Raw genomic sequence first — 13,054 nt, 5'->3', positions numbered from 1 at the left:
AGATGTCCTTCAGTGTAGTTCAAGAGACTCTTATCAAAATAAGAATTGACTCAACTATAAACACTAGAGGTCTTTTCTACTCTAAGAGAAACAAATAGGTATATATTTATGTAGTGTCAACCTTATCAATAAAAACCACAGCTATTAACACTTTGCTAAACAATAGGCTTTACTAGTCAGGGATGTAAGCAGAATATAGTTTACAAAATAAAGAAAAATACACTACTGGACTTTATATTCACAAGAAAACAGTTTATCAGTATGAACTCAAAATTCCAGAGTAGGGGAAAAATATCAAAACTTTATAAATCTCCTGAGGTGCAATTTACCGCATCAAGGTTAGGAAAAGAGGCTCATAATGAACAATGCTGCCATGGATTCCCCTAACACATCGACTCATATATTAATTATTTTTCTTGTTTTGTTTCCAGTTGGAGGTTTCTTCGACCGAAAGATTTCCCCTTCTGATCCAAGAGACAGGACTGGGTACCCTGTTTGTCTGATCCATGGGGACCACGATGCTAGAATTGTTGAAGTTACATGAAGATGTACCAGAGGTGCCAAAGGTTGCCCTGGGATTACTGAAGGTTCATTTATTTTTCCAAAACCCAAATGTGGCCTCGGCAGTGGCATTTCTTTTTTTTTTTTTTAATTTTTTTAATGTTTTTATTTATTTTTGAAGGAGAGAGAGAGACAGCATGAGCAGGGGAGGAGCAGAGAGAGAGGGAGACACAGATTCCGAAGCAGGCTCCAGGCTGCCAGCACAGAGCCCGACGCGGGGCTCAAACCCACAAACTGTGAGATCATGACCTGAGCCGAAGCCGGACGCTCAACCGACTGAGCCACCCAGGCACCCCTCGGCAGTGGCATTTCGAAAGCAAAAGCTCGTTCCAAAATTTTCAGTGTGAAGACCCTACGCCACTTGCTTGCAGATCATTCCCAATACTTGTGTTGAATCTGTACTAAACTCTGGACCTGTCACCATCCTTGCTAAGCTTAGTGTCGCCAAGGTCGTGATGGCAGCTTCACGGGCATGTTACTGAGAAGCATGGGTCTGGTAGGAACTCTGGGTGCATTCTGCCATTTCTTAGCTTCTGCTAGCCTGACTTCAAACATGTCTATACCATTTTCCAACATTTTTCTATAGAGAAGGTATTACTCTTTGAGCACTTTTACACTTTTAATAATAGACCGAAGTTGTAGAGCCAAAGCTACAAATGTTGGTAAGTTTTCTACAGAACCCTTGATAAATCTTGAGTGGTTATAGGTCAATTATTTGCTTGAGTGACAAGACAGTTTTCTAGTTGTTCAATCTGCTGTCTGTACTGTTGAAGCTATAGCTGGAAGTGCTGAACTGTGGTTGGGACATAGTCGGCAGAAGCTGTATTTTTATTTTGAAGTCTGTGCAGTAGTTCCTGGGTTCTGAATGCTATATGTGCCTTATTTAACTCCTGAGTAACTTATATTTTTAAGTTGTTGATATCAAGAGTATTTTTTTGCTCATCCACAGGTACCCAATGACAGAAGGTACTTTAAAGCCTTAATATCTTTTTTTTTTTTATTTTTTAATGAGGGGGTGCAGGAGAGGCAGAGGGAGAGGGAGAGAGAGAGAATCTTAAGTAGGCTCCATGCTAAGCAAGGCTCCATGCTGAGCAAGGCTCAATCCCACGATCTTGAAATCATGACCCAAGCCGAAATCCAGAGTCGGATGCTTAATTGATTGACTCACCCAGGTGCCCCAGAGCCTTAATACTTCTTAAACTTTGATCATTGCTTATTTTTTTTGTATTGATTTTTGTTCCTTCACAAATTTCTTAAGATTTTCCATATCCTGGCAAAGGACATGAGGAAGGTTTTCATCCTTCAGTGCTTTGTTATCTTCTGGTCATCCTCCTCTTTTCTCACTCTTTTTATATTATTAGCTACTAAAATCTATACCACTAAGTGCTTCACTGGCCACAGTTGAAGTAGCTACAGTAGATGCCAAAGTCATGCCCATATCCTCCTGTTCAAGTTTTGATTGTTGTGCTTGAACTTTGGAAACTCAAACCTCCCAAACCAGCTATGTGTAGGTAAGTGTCAGTGTACATGTTAAGTCTGAGTCTGGGTCTATGTATAAGTCTAACCCATCCTAGAGGAAGGGTTGTTGATGCAGTTGTAGTTTTTGCTCTTGGTCCACCCAAATTATTTGGAGTAAATCCCATGGAAGCTCCTGGGTTGATACCAGAACAGACGAAACGGTGCCACCACCAGCTGAGTAGAAGTAAAAGAGTAAATGGTGTAGCATTTGCTGCAGGACTACTGTATTATTATAATTTTTTTAGTGGTCCTTCAATTATTTTCAAGTTTATTTATTTATTTTGAGAGAGAGAGAGAGAGAGAGAGAGAGAGAGAGAGAATGAGTGGGGGAGGGGTAGAGAGAGAGGGAAAGAGAATTCCAAGCAGGATCCATGCTGGCACAGCTTAGAACCCGATGTGGGGCCTGAACCCAGGAACCATGAGATCATGAACTGAGCTGAAATTAAGAGTCAGTCGTCTAACTGACTAAGCCACCCAGCCACCTCAGGACTACTGAATTCTAAACTGGAGCCTGTTAACAGCTGCAGATGCCTCTGGCATTCCTCGAGTTCATCCGGTAGTTACCGTTATTATCGTTCCTGTATTTTTTTCCCCTTCTAGAGTGAACTCAGTGGCAGGCTTATATCCCAAAAGTCTGGTTCCAAAATCTCTGAAGGAGCAAATGGGGGTGATGTTGCAGATGTGGAGTTCCAAAATTGAGCCCCTCAGAAGGGGCTCATACAGCACCTGGAACTTAGGAGTCTATTCAACAAGCATTTACTCCTTCGATGATTATAGCACGGGGGCAGGGTGGTGACACTAGATTCTTCTGGCCTGGTTGTGGCCATACCACTGGTGGCTGTTGGTGCCAGAGCCTAGTGTCTGGCTCTCGACTGAATTCTCACTGCCAGGGAGTTTTAGATATTCACATGGGTGGAAGCTCAAATGCTGGTCATCTTCAGATCCCGTCTGGCAGGACCTTCCGGCCCCAGAACAGAAAACCACAACCTGGGACACATGCCGATTTTATTTTGTATCTTACTTTGCTGGTAACCACTTAACAAGAGCTATCACTTACACCTCAGTGTTCCTGTCTCTAAAATAGTGTTACTGTCACACATTCGTAATGACATTGTTGTGTGTATGCATACTTTTCCTTTTTAGTTCATGGCGTATTTTCTGTTATCACATAATGTTATAAGGAACGTTTTCTCGATGTGGAGTGATTTTCTTCCTCTGTTTCCTCTATATTTCAGGTTAGTGGTTTTTGATGTTTCAGTCTTTCAGAAATATGTAAATAGACTTAAAGTTCACCTCTTAGTCATCGTTAACTTTAAATATCACTGTCGTTTCTTGTCTGCGTTTCTATTCCTCCCCCTTCCCTTTGATATGATTTATTTTAACAAGTGACTGTAGCACTTGCTAATGTAGTTTTATATGTAAGTATCATTTGCTATTATTAGTCTTCGTGCTCATATAATTACATGCATTTTTAAGTAATTAGAGCAGTGCTAACATTATTCATCTGTAAAACATCACTGAGCTAGTTTCTTTTTTTTTCAATAAAAAAATGCATTGAGCTAGGTTTTTTTTTTTTTTCAAATTTTAGTTGACAGATTGATAAACCATACAAAGATTTTAATATTTTCCAAACAGGGCTTCACAGACAATACTTTAACAATATTTGTGTGCATACCAATAGGTTTACATGTTTATTGGAAAGAGCATTTTTTTAAAATGAGTTTTGATGCTTGAAGCTTTAGATTTGGATGTCAGTATGAATTGTGGGCTCTTGGGAATTTTCTTTTCCTTCAGAACCTCTTTTTCTTTTCATCTGTAAAATAATAACTAATATTTATCAGAAAGAGGTTTGAAAATATTAAATAAGATAATACTTGTAAAGCACCCAAGAAAGAGCTTGATGACTTAAGATGAGTTCCATAAGTATATAACCCATCAATTCCCACCTTTTATGTAACCAAATCCCTCTTAAATTATATCACTGTTAACATTTTGTTGTGAAATCTAAAACTGTACTCCTAGAGAAAGGTGGTAGGTTTTTCTTTTTCTTTCTTCTTTTTTTTTTTTAAAGTAAAAACCACCATATTTTTACAACAGGGAATGTTTCATTCTTAGCTATTTTTCTTTTCTCAATACAAAAGATTTCTGTGAATGATTTCAGTTTTTCTTAGCTGTATAATATACTAATTTTAATGGAAAATATTAAATACAGAGTCACTTTAAAATATTAAATACAGAGTCACTATCACATAATTTACAATATATTTTTTCTTCTAGATGTGGTATATTGTCTTTATTAAATTTAGTAAACACTAGTTAGATTGTCATTTATCTAATGAAAGTGCTTTTAGTAGCAAATGACATTAACAGAAATAAGAACAACTCTAATTACCTTGAAGAATGATTTGACATACTTTAAAAAAATATCCTATGTGTTGCCTTCTCTGCTGCAGGTTTTAGAAACATCAAAGAAAACAGAGCTATCCTGTTCTCAGGAAACTTACATGATTGGTGAGGGGATATAATATCAACAAATAAAGTGTCTTGAGTAGTGACAAAAACTTTGAATAAATGTAAAGCTGGATGATGAAAATATTATCTGGTACCAGTGAGGACACTGTGTGGTTTTAAATGGAAGCCAATTTCTCTCTAGTAAGGAAAACAAGTGAAGTAAGGGAAAAGGCAATATTTTGTGAAACTAGGTTTCAGGCAGAAGAAGCAGTAAGTGCAAAGGCCCTAAGGTGAGTGTGTGTTTTACATGTTTGAGAAACAGGAAAAAAAAAAAAAAAAGCCACCTGGCCTAGGGTAAAAAGGGGTTTTGGTAAGAGATAATACTGCAAAAGAATTAAGGAAGGCCCCATGCTTGTGAGACCTAGCAGGCCATTGTCTTGCCTTTGGATTTTATTCCCTATATGGGGAGCTTTTAGAGAATGCTGAGCAGAGAAGTAGTTAGATCTTATTTTGTGTTTAAAAGATCACTACCACCTGTGTAGTTAATTGACTGTGAAAGAACAGTAATGAAAAAGGGAGACTGATTAGGGACCGGTTGTATTAACTCAGGTGATGGCTGATGCTGATCTGGTTCAGGGAGACAGGGTAGAGATGTGAGAAGTAGTAGGGTCTAAACATATTTTGAAGGTAGAACAAAAATAATTTCCTAATATGAGGCTATATGTGGGATGTGAGAGAAAATAAAAGATTTTCTGAGTACCTGGAAGAAGGCACATCACAGGATTTATTGGCTCAATTAACACAACAATCCAGAAGTAGGCCAGGCTCCAAGTACCCTTTGATCAGTTTTCTGGCTCTGCTGCCTTGTGATCCTCTTGGTGTTACCTTTCTCTATTGGCTGGTCTGATCTTTCACGGAGCTAAAGTAACTGGAGAAATTCAAATGCCCCATCTGTAATCATACTACTCAGAAGGGAGAATTTTCTTCCAAATACTATCAAATTAAAATCATAAATTTCCCTCTGCTAGATCCAATTAGATTATATTTCCACATCTGAGCCAATCACAGGGGACAAGAGAATGCCATTATGCTCTTGTCAGAGGGTTTCAGTGACCTAACTGTCATAACAGAGGCCTCAATAGTCAAAGTGTGTCTTAAAGATTCTTTGTGTTGCATTAACCATCGATTAAAAAAAACTTCAGGCTCCTACATAAACACATGTAATCTACCAATCTACTTGACACACTGATTTTAAAAGCCATTTGATTAATTGGAGTTGTGCTATACCTGCCCAATGAGTATCGCATTTTCAACTTCAAGTCAGTGCTTTTGTTCATGTTTTCCTTCGTTTGGAGCATCCCTTCTTCTTAACTTGGACGATCTACATTATAATCATCTTCTGTGGCAAGCACAAGCTCTGCTTTCTTCAAAACCTTCCACCAAGGGGCACCTGGGTGGCTCAGTAGGTTGAGTGGCCGACTTCAGCTCAGGTCATGATCTCGCAGTCTGTGAGTTCGAGCCCCCCATCAGGCTCTGTGCTGACAGATTGGAGCCTGGAGTCTGCTTCGGTTTCTGTGTCTCCCTCTCTCTCTGCCCCTCCCCCACTTGTATTCTGTCTCCCTCTATCTCTGCCCTTCCCCCACTTGTATTCTGTCTCTCTCTCTCTCTCTCTCAAAAATAAACATTTAAACAAATGAACAGAAACCTACCACCAATACAGCAGTGCTCATTGCTCTCATATTCACCAACCATTACACCGTATATGGCATTAGCATGGTGTTCTTACATTTGATTACACATAATGTAATATAGTTTTTTTAATTCATTTTAATTTGCTAATTGCACTCTATCCTCAATTAGATTTTTGAGAGCCAAACTAGGAGGGGGGACATGACAAATACTAGCTTTGTATTCATTCATAGGGAATTCATTTTGAGAACATACTTGTCTTTGAATAAGTATTTATAATTTATAGGATAACATGTATTTATTCTATTGATAATTAATTATAATGATAATTACATTGATAACTAATCAAATATTGATTTTGATTCATTGGCACATTATTAGAGCATCCTTTAATTATTGCTACAGTTTACTACCAACCAACTAGCATACAGATGATCTTTAGATCACAAAAGAATATTTCTAAAATGTATGTAAAAATTCCACAGAAGAGGGGTGCCTGGTGGCTCAGTCAGGTGAGCGTCCGACTTGAGCTCAGGTCATGATCTCAGGGTTTGTGCATTCAAGCGCAGCATGGGACTCACTGCTGTCAGTGCACAGCCAACTTCAGGTCCTCTCTCCCCCTCTCTCTCTGCCCCTCCCCTGCTCACACTCTCTCAAAAATAAATAAAATATTTTGTTTAAATCTATAGAAGAAAATGGATAAATTAAAGAATAATTGACTTACAAGCTCATTTTTTGTGTTCTAGCCTACTTATTGCCAGAGAGAAAAGAGGCAAACAGAGAAAGAGAACACAAAAAAGAGTGAGGAAAGTGAAAAGAGAGCAGTGAAAGAAAAATCAAAGAGAAAGAGATTTGGGTGCTTAGATGGCTTAGTTGGTTAAGCATCCGAATCTTGATTTCAGCTCAGGTCACGATTTCAAGGTCGTAAGATTAAGCCCTGTGTCAGAGTGCGGATCACCAAGCCTACTTGAGATTCTCTCTCTCTCTCTCTCTCTCTCTCTCTCTTTTCTCTCTCTCTCTCTCTCCCTCTGCCCCATCCCCTACTTGCACTCAAACTTTCTCTCTTTCAAATAAATAAATAAAAAGAGAAAAAGATTTGAAAGTTACTATTTCAAAGTAACTATCTAATATTTAAAACCATACATAGCTATTAAAAATATTTTTCTGGTGATGAGTTTTTAGATAAAACACCAAAAAAAGCGATCCAAACATCTAGTCCATGAAAAAGAATAGGTAGTACCTTATGAAAATTAGAACTTTTGCTTTGCAAAAGACACTATTAAAAGAATGAAAAGACAAGCCAAAGACTGGGAGAAACCAGGAGCAAAACACATATCTAATAAAGGACTCATATCCGAAATATACAAAGAACTCTTAAAATTCAACAAATAGAAAATGTATAATCATTTTTTAAAAAGTGGGTAAAAGATCTGAACAGACCTTACCAAAAAAGATATACAGGTGGCAAAATACACATATAAACATATTAACATTATTGTCATCAGAGGATTACACATTAAAATAACAAGATATCAACTACACATTAATTAGAATGGCAAAAATCCTAAACACTGACAATGTCAATAACTGCCAAGAAACCAGAGCAACAAAACTCTCATTCATTTCTGGGAGTGATTGAAAATGACACATCCACTATAGGAGAAAATTTGCCAGTTTCTTACAAATCTAAACATAATTTTACCGTATGATATAGCACCACTTCTTCTAAAGTATTTAGCTTAATGATTTGAAAAGTTTTTCCACTCTAAGACTTGCATGCTTTATGAATAATTGCCAAAAACTGGAAGCAACCAACAGATAAACTGCTACATTTAAACAATGGAATATTATTCAGCCATAAAAAGAAATCAGCTATTAAGGCAGGGAAAGCAATGAATGAATCTTTTTTAGTTATGTTTAATTAATTAATCAACTAATTAATTCATTTAAATAACCAATCACTTAACTAATTAGCCAGTTGATTAATTGACTAATTGATCTTTAATTAATTAAAGTGAATTACATTATTTAGGTTTTTGTTTTGTTTTGTTTTGTTTGTTTTATATTTGAGAGACAGAGAGAGATAGAGCACAAGCAGACGAGGGGCAGAGAGAGGGAGACACAAAATCTGACGCATGTTCCAGGCTCCGAGCTGTCAGCACAGAGCCTGACATGGGGCTCAAACTCACAGACCGTGAAATCATGACCTGAGCCGAAGTTGGACGCTTAACCCACCGAGCCACCCAGGTGCCCACATTAATTAGTTTTTAAAAGTAGGCCTCATGCCCAACATGGGGCTTGGACTCATGACCCTGAGATCAAGAGTTGCATGTTCTACTGACTGAGACAGCTAGGCATCTCAGCAATGGATGCAACTTAAATGCATATTTTTAAGTGAAAGAAGTCAGTCTGAAAAGGCTACAAAATCTGTAATTCTAATGATATCACCTATGGAAAAGACAAAATTATAAAAATTGCATAAATACCAGTAGTTGTCAGGAGTTTGTGGGGGAGAAGAAGGTTGAATAAGTAAAGCACAGGGGATTTTTTTAGGGCAGTGAAAATATTCTAAATGATACAGTCATGGTAGATACATGAAACTGTGTAATTGTTAAAATAGAACTTTACAACATAAAAAATAAACCTTAATGTATGTAAATTTCAAAAAAAAAATAGGAGACTGGGAGTTCCCAGGATGAAATGTGGAATGCTATAAAAGAATCTCACATATTACAAATATATGAAACAACTTCAAACACGTTGGTAGCCTGAGTAACTTGGAAAATGAGTGAAGTTTTCATGACTAAAGTCAAGAGGAATTATACATTATCACTGCGGTCTAGTTGAACACTTTGTTTCCTATAGGTATACAGGTTAACAATTCTGTAACCACTCTGTGTATACTGAGATTAAGTCAATGGATAAAGGTGGTTTGAATCTAGGTTTCTTATTGGTAGTTTGCAGACAATCAAGAGAAGGAGGCTGGAATGATCCATCTGGTAAGGAGTTAGACTTGGAGTCCTCAAAACACATGCAGATTTAGTTTACTATAGACAGGTATTTACATATACAAGTACAGATATGTATAGATTCAGGGGTTAGCATACATACATAAATACATTTCCTTACACTGTTGATTGAGAGGACCTGGTTTCAATGATATATAGCTATGTGCATACATAACACCCAGATCTCAGTTTCTAACACTGTTCTCCAATAACAGAAACCAAACTCCTTGAAGAAAGACTGATTTTTAGTATTCGTGCAGAAAATATACATGATGAGCCTACAGCACCTTGTAACATCAGAAACTAAGAAAAGACCTCCATATACAAGCACAAACATGAGGTATAAGAGGTATATGAGGTATATTAGACACCCGAAGAGATTCTAAAGGCCAGGACTGAAACAATTTGAGCAACAAAATAAGAAAAGCAGTATTGGGTTATAACCCAGTACAAAAAGTGCATACAGATACAAATGAATGATTGAATAATTGAATGAATGAATGAATGAGAAGAGACAAATTTCTTGTGCAGAAGAATTCCAAATAATTTGTATAGATAACGAGCCCTCAAGGAGTTGGTGAATCACTCCCGACCTTTCATATGCAGGCTGCACATAGTGACTTCCTTCCAAGGAAGACAGTACAGAAAGGGGACAGGGTGGGAAAGAGTAACATTTTATTGGAGAAACATGAAAAACTCTGCCTGAGGCAGGAACTTAAGATCAACATGAGCAGTAATAAGTCATGTATCCTTGATAAGATATGAAAATAGTATTTCATTGCTGTGGTCTTCTTCCTCAAACTCCATACCTAGTATAATTATGAGAAAAAAATCAGACAAATTTCTGTTGCGAGACATGCTCCAATTACCTGACCAGTACTCTCAGAACTGTCAAGGACATCAAAGACAAGAAAAGTCTGAGAAACTGTCACAGCCGTGAGCACATGAGGGTACATGATAACTAAATATAATGTAGGATCCTAGATGGGATCCTGAACATAAAAAAGAACATTAGGTAAAAACTATGGAAGTCTGAATAAGCTATGGATTTCAGTTAATAATAATAATATATCTCCACTGGTTCAGTAATTATAACAAATGTGGTATGCTAATGTAACATGTTACTGAGAGAAAATGGGTGCAAAATCTGGAAACTCTCTGTACTACCTTCACAATTTTCTGTAAATCTAAAATTGTTTTACAATTTAAAACTGGATTCTAAAAGTACTTAAATCCTTACTCTTCAGCGAAACAAAACCAAACAAATTATTTGTCGCTTTAAATATGAGACAGGGGATCTAAGTCAATTCATTGTAATAAGAGGCTCTACAAAGCATATTAATGCTAAAAGAGAACTCTGTGCAAGTAGTTCACCCCTCTAATCCTAACTAATTTCTTAAGAATCCAGAACAGACTTTGTCTGGATGGCAATGCTGTGACAACCTTGGAATGTGGAAACATCTGGATGGTCATTTTCTGTCCTTTTATATTCTGCCTCTAAAAATGTCTGAGGATTTCAAGGCAAAATAGCATTAAAACATTCTGAAGAAGAACATATTAAAATACTTTCAAAAAGGGAAGAATTCTAGTTCTGGTGGAGAAAAATCATTTGTCATCCACATAGCATTAGCAATTCTTATTACTGAACCCCAATCTTTAATGATAAAGACCACCTTTGTAATGCAGGCCTGTAGGCATTTCTTGTATTAATGAAATCCTCTGAATGCCCTAAATAATTGAGTGTTCAGAAGCCAGCAACTCAAACTGAAGTTAGAAGTGTTGTTTGTACAGGTGGCTTGCCCACTGGGAGTCAAAATTCTTACTTCTGTTGTCCATATCAATTATTCTGAGACTTTGTCTGTTTAGCGTCTGGCAGTTTTGTTACAACAGAAGACTTTTTCTAAAAACTGCTGACACAACATTTATCAAATTATCCTAAGAGTGACATTCTGTTTTCAAATAAGAGGAATCCAGAGGAGAAGGAAAGCCTTGGATGCTTAAATATTAAGTGAGTTATAGGATTCTCTCAGATTTAAACATTTAAAATGGGTCAACTAAAATTATTTGTAGTGTGCGGTCTGCAAATAATCATTTCTGAAATACTTTAGTTTCTTTTTAAGGGATAGTATTTTAAAACACTTAGGATTTAGTATTTTTAAACTTTACTTTAGATTTGTAACATTTTGATTGTTTTGAATCTTGAATTCAAACCAACATAAAAAATATGTGGTGCTTTGAAATGTATGTTTATTGCTTAATTTTTAAGTATTAATAGAAAATTATGTTATGTACATGCAGAAACACATATATAAGACCGATAATTATGAGAGCTTCCTGAATGCTTCTTACTTAGAGATTCTCTGAATTTTGGCTTTGTGGATAAAATTAACCAAACCCCCCGAGGAAATTAGCAAAAGCTTGTCATTTGACCATGGCTTTTGCACTGGCCCTTGGATTGCCAAACAGCTGACTGCCCACTGCAGTTCCTTTCTGACAACTCTGAACTTGTTTATGATCAATAATAATTATGATCATATCTAATTACTATTAATATTAATATTTATTGTTATTTGGGTATATTATTAATAATTAAATATGTACTTTCAAATTTGAAAGCATTCTTGGTATAACTTGAAGGGAAAAATCTCATTATGTATATTTATGTTGAAATTCCGTCATTTTAAGTATACATGTATATTTTTTGCAAAAGGAAAAAAATATTGTCATATTTGATGATTGTGATGCTGTGAATTTTGTTTTAAAACATTTAAGAGCTTTAAATTAGATAAGTACAGACTTTTTAAATGTTTATTTATTTATTTATTTTGAGAGAGAATGTATGTGCAAGCACAAGTTGGGAAGGGGCAGAGAGAGGGAGAATCTCAAGCCGGCTCCGTCCTCAGTGGGAAGCTGCATGTGGGGCTCCATTTACAACCATGAGATCACGACCTGAGCTGAAATCAAGAGTTAGCCGACTTGGCTAAGGCGTCCTGACAAGTATTTTATGATTAAAGTGACAACAGTGGATTAGCTTAAAAATTAGGGAGAATATCTCAATCTTTTTGAGCCATTAAAAGTTTTTGTTTTAAAATGGTATGGTACCAAATATGTTTTATCATAATTCCAATCTTTTAGAATTACTTGGTATATCAGCATTATAGGTGGAAAAATAACCTTTAAAGTCTGCTTTTAATACTTTCTCATTGAATACTTTTTTAGGTCGTGATTCTCTCAAGAACAATCTGATTTTGGTATTCTTAACATATCGTGAGGGTGAATTTAAGGAAAAATATCAAATTTAATAGCTCAAAAATTCATGAAGAGGAAAAAATCCAAAATCACAAATACCAAGTATTGATTTTTAACATTAGCCATTTTGCATTTGATCAAACTGTGGTTTTGGAGCACATCCGTGAATAGTGTCAGGTTCCATCTTAAGTGCTTTACATTTATTATTATTTTTTTAAGTTTATTTATTTATTTTGTGTGAGAGAGAACATGCATGTATGTGCTCATGCACAGGGGAGGAGCAGAGAGAAAGGGAGAAAGAGAATCCCAAGCAGTCTCCCCACTGTCAGCACAGGGCCCAACATGGAACCCCCAAACCATGGGAACATGACCTGAGCTGAGATCAAGAGTCAGACACTTAACTGACTGAGCCACCCAGGTGCCCCTACACTTATGGTGATAAATCCTCTAAGAGCTCTGTATTAGAAATGATCTAAATGTAGGTCATAGACACATGAAAAGATGCTCAACATCACTTATCATCAGGGAAATACAAATCAAAACCATGATGAGATACCACCTCACACCGGTCGGAATGG

General features: G+C 36.6%; 1 pseudogene; it reads right to left on the bottom strand.

Moving 5' to 3' along the window:
* Positions 1-913: 913 nt before the first annotated feature.
* On the bottom strand, positions 914-10,183 carry LOC102968287 (annotated as a pseudogene).
* Between the last annotated feature and the right edge of the window lie 2,871 nt (positions 10,184-13,054).

Source organism: Panthera tigris, chromosome B1, assembly GCF_018350195.1.
Source record: "Panthera tigris isolate Pti1 chromosome B1, P.tigris_Pti1_mat1.1, whole genome shotgun sequence".
In the NCBI taxonomy this organism is placed as follows: Eukaryota; Metazoa; Chordata; class Mammalia; order Carnivora; family Felidae; genus Panthera; species Panthera tigris.
This window is presented reverse-complemented; position numbering and strand designations above follow the sequence as displayed.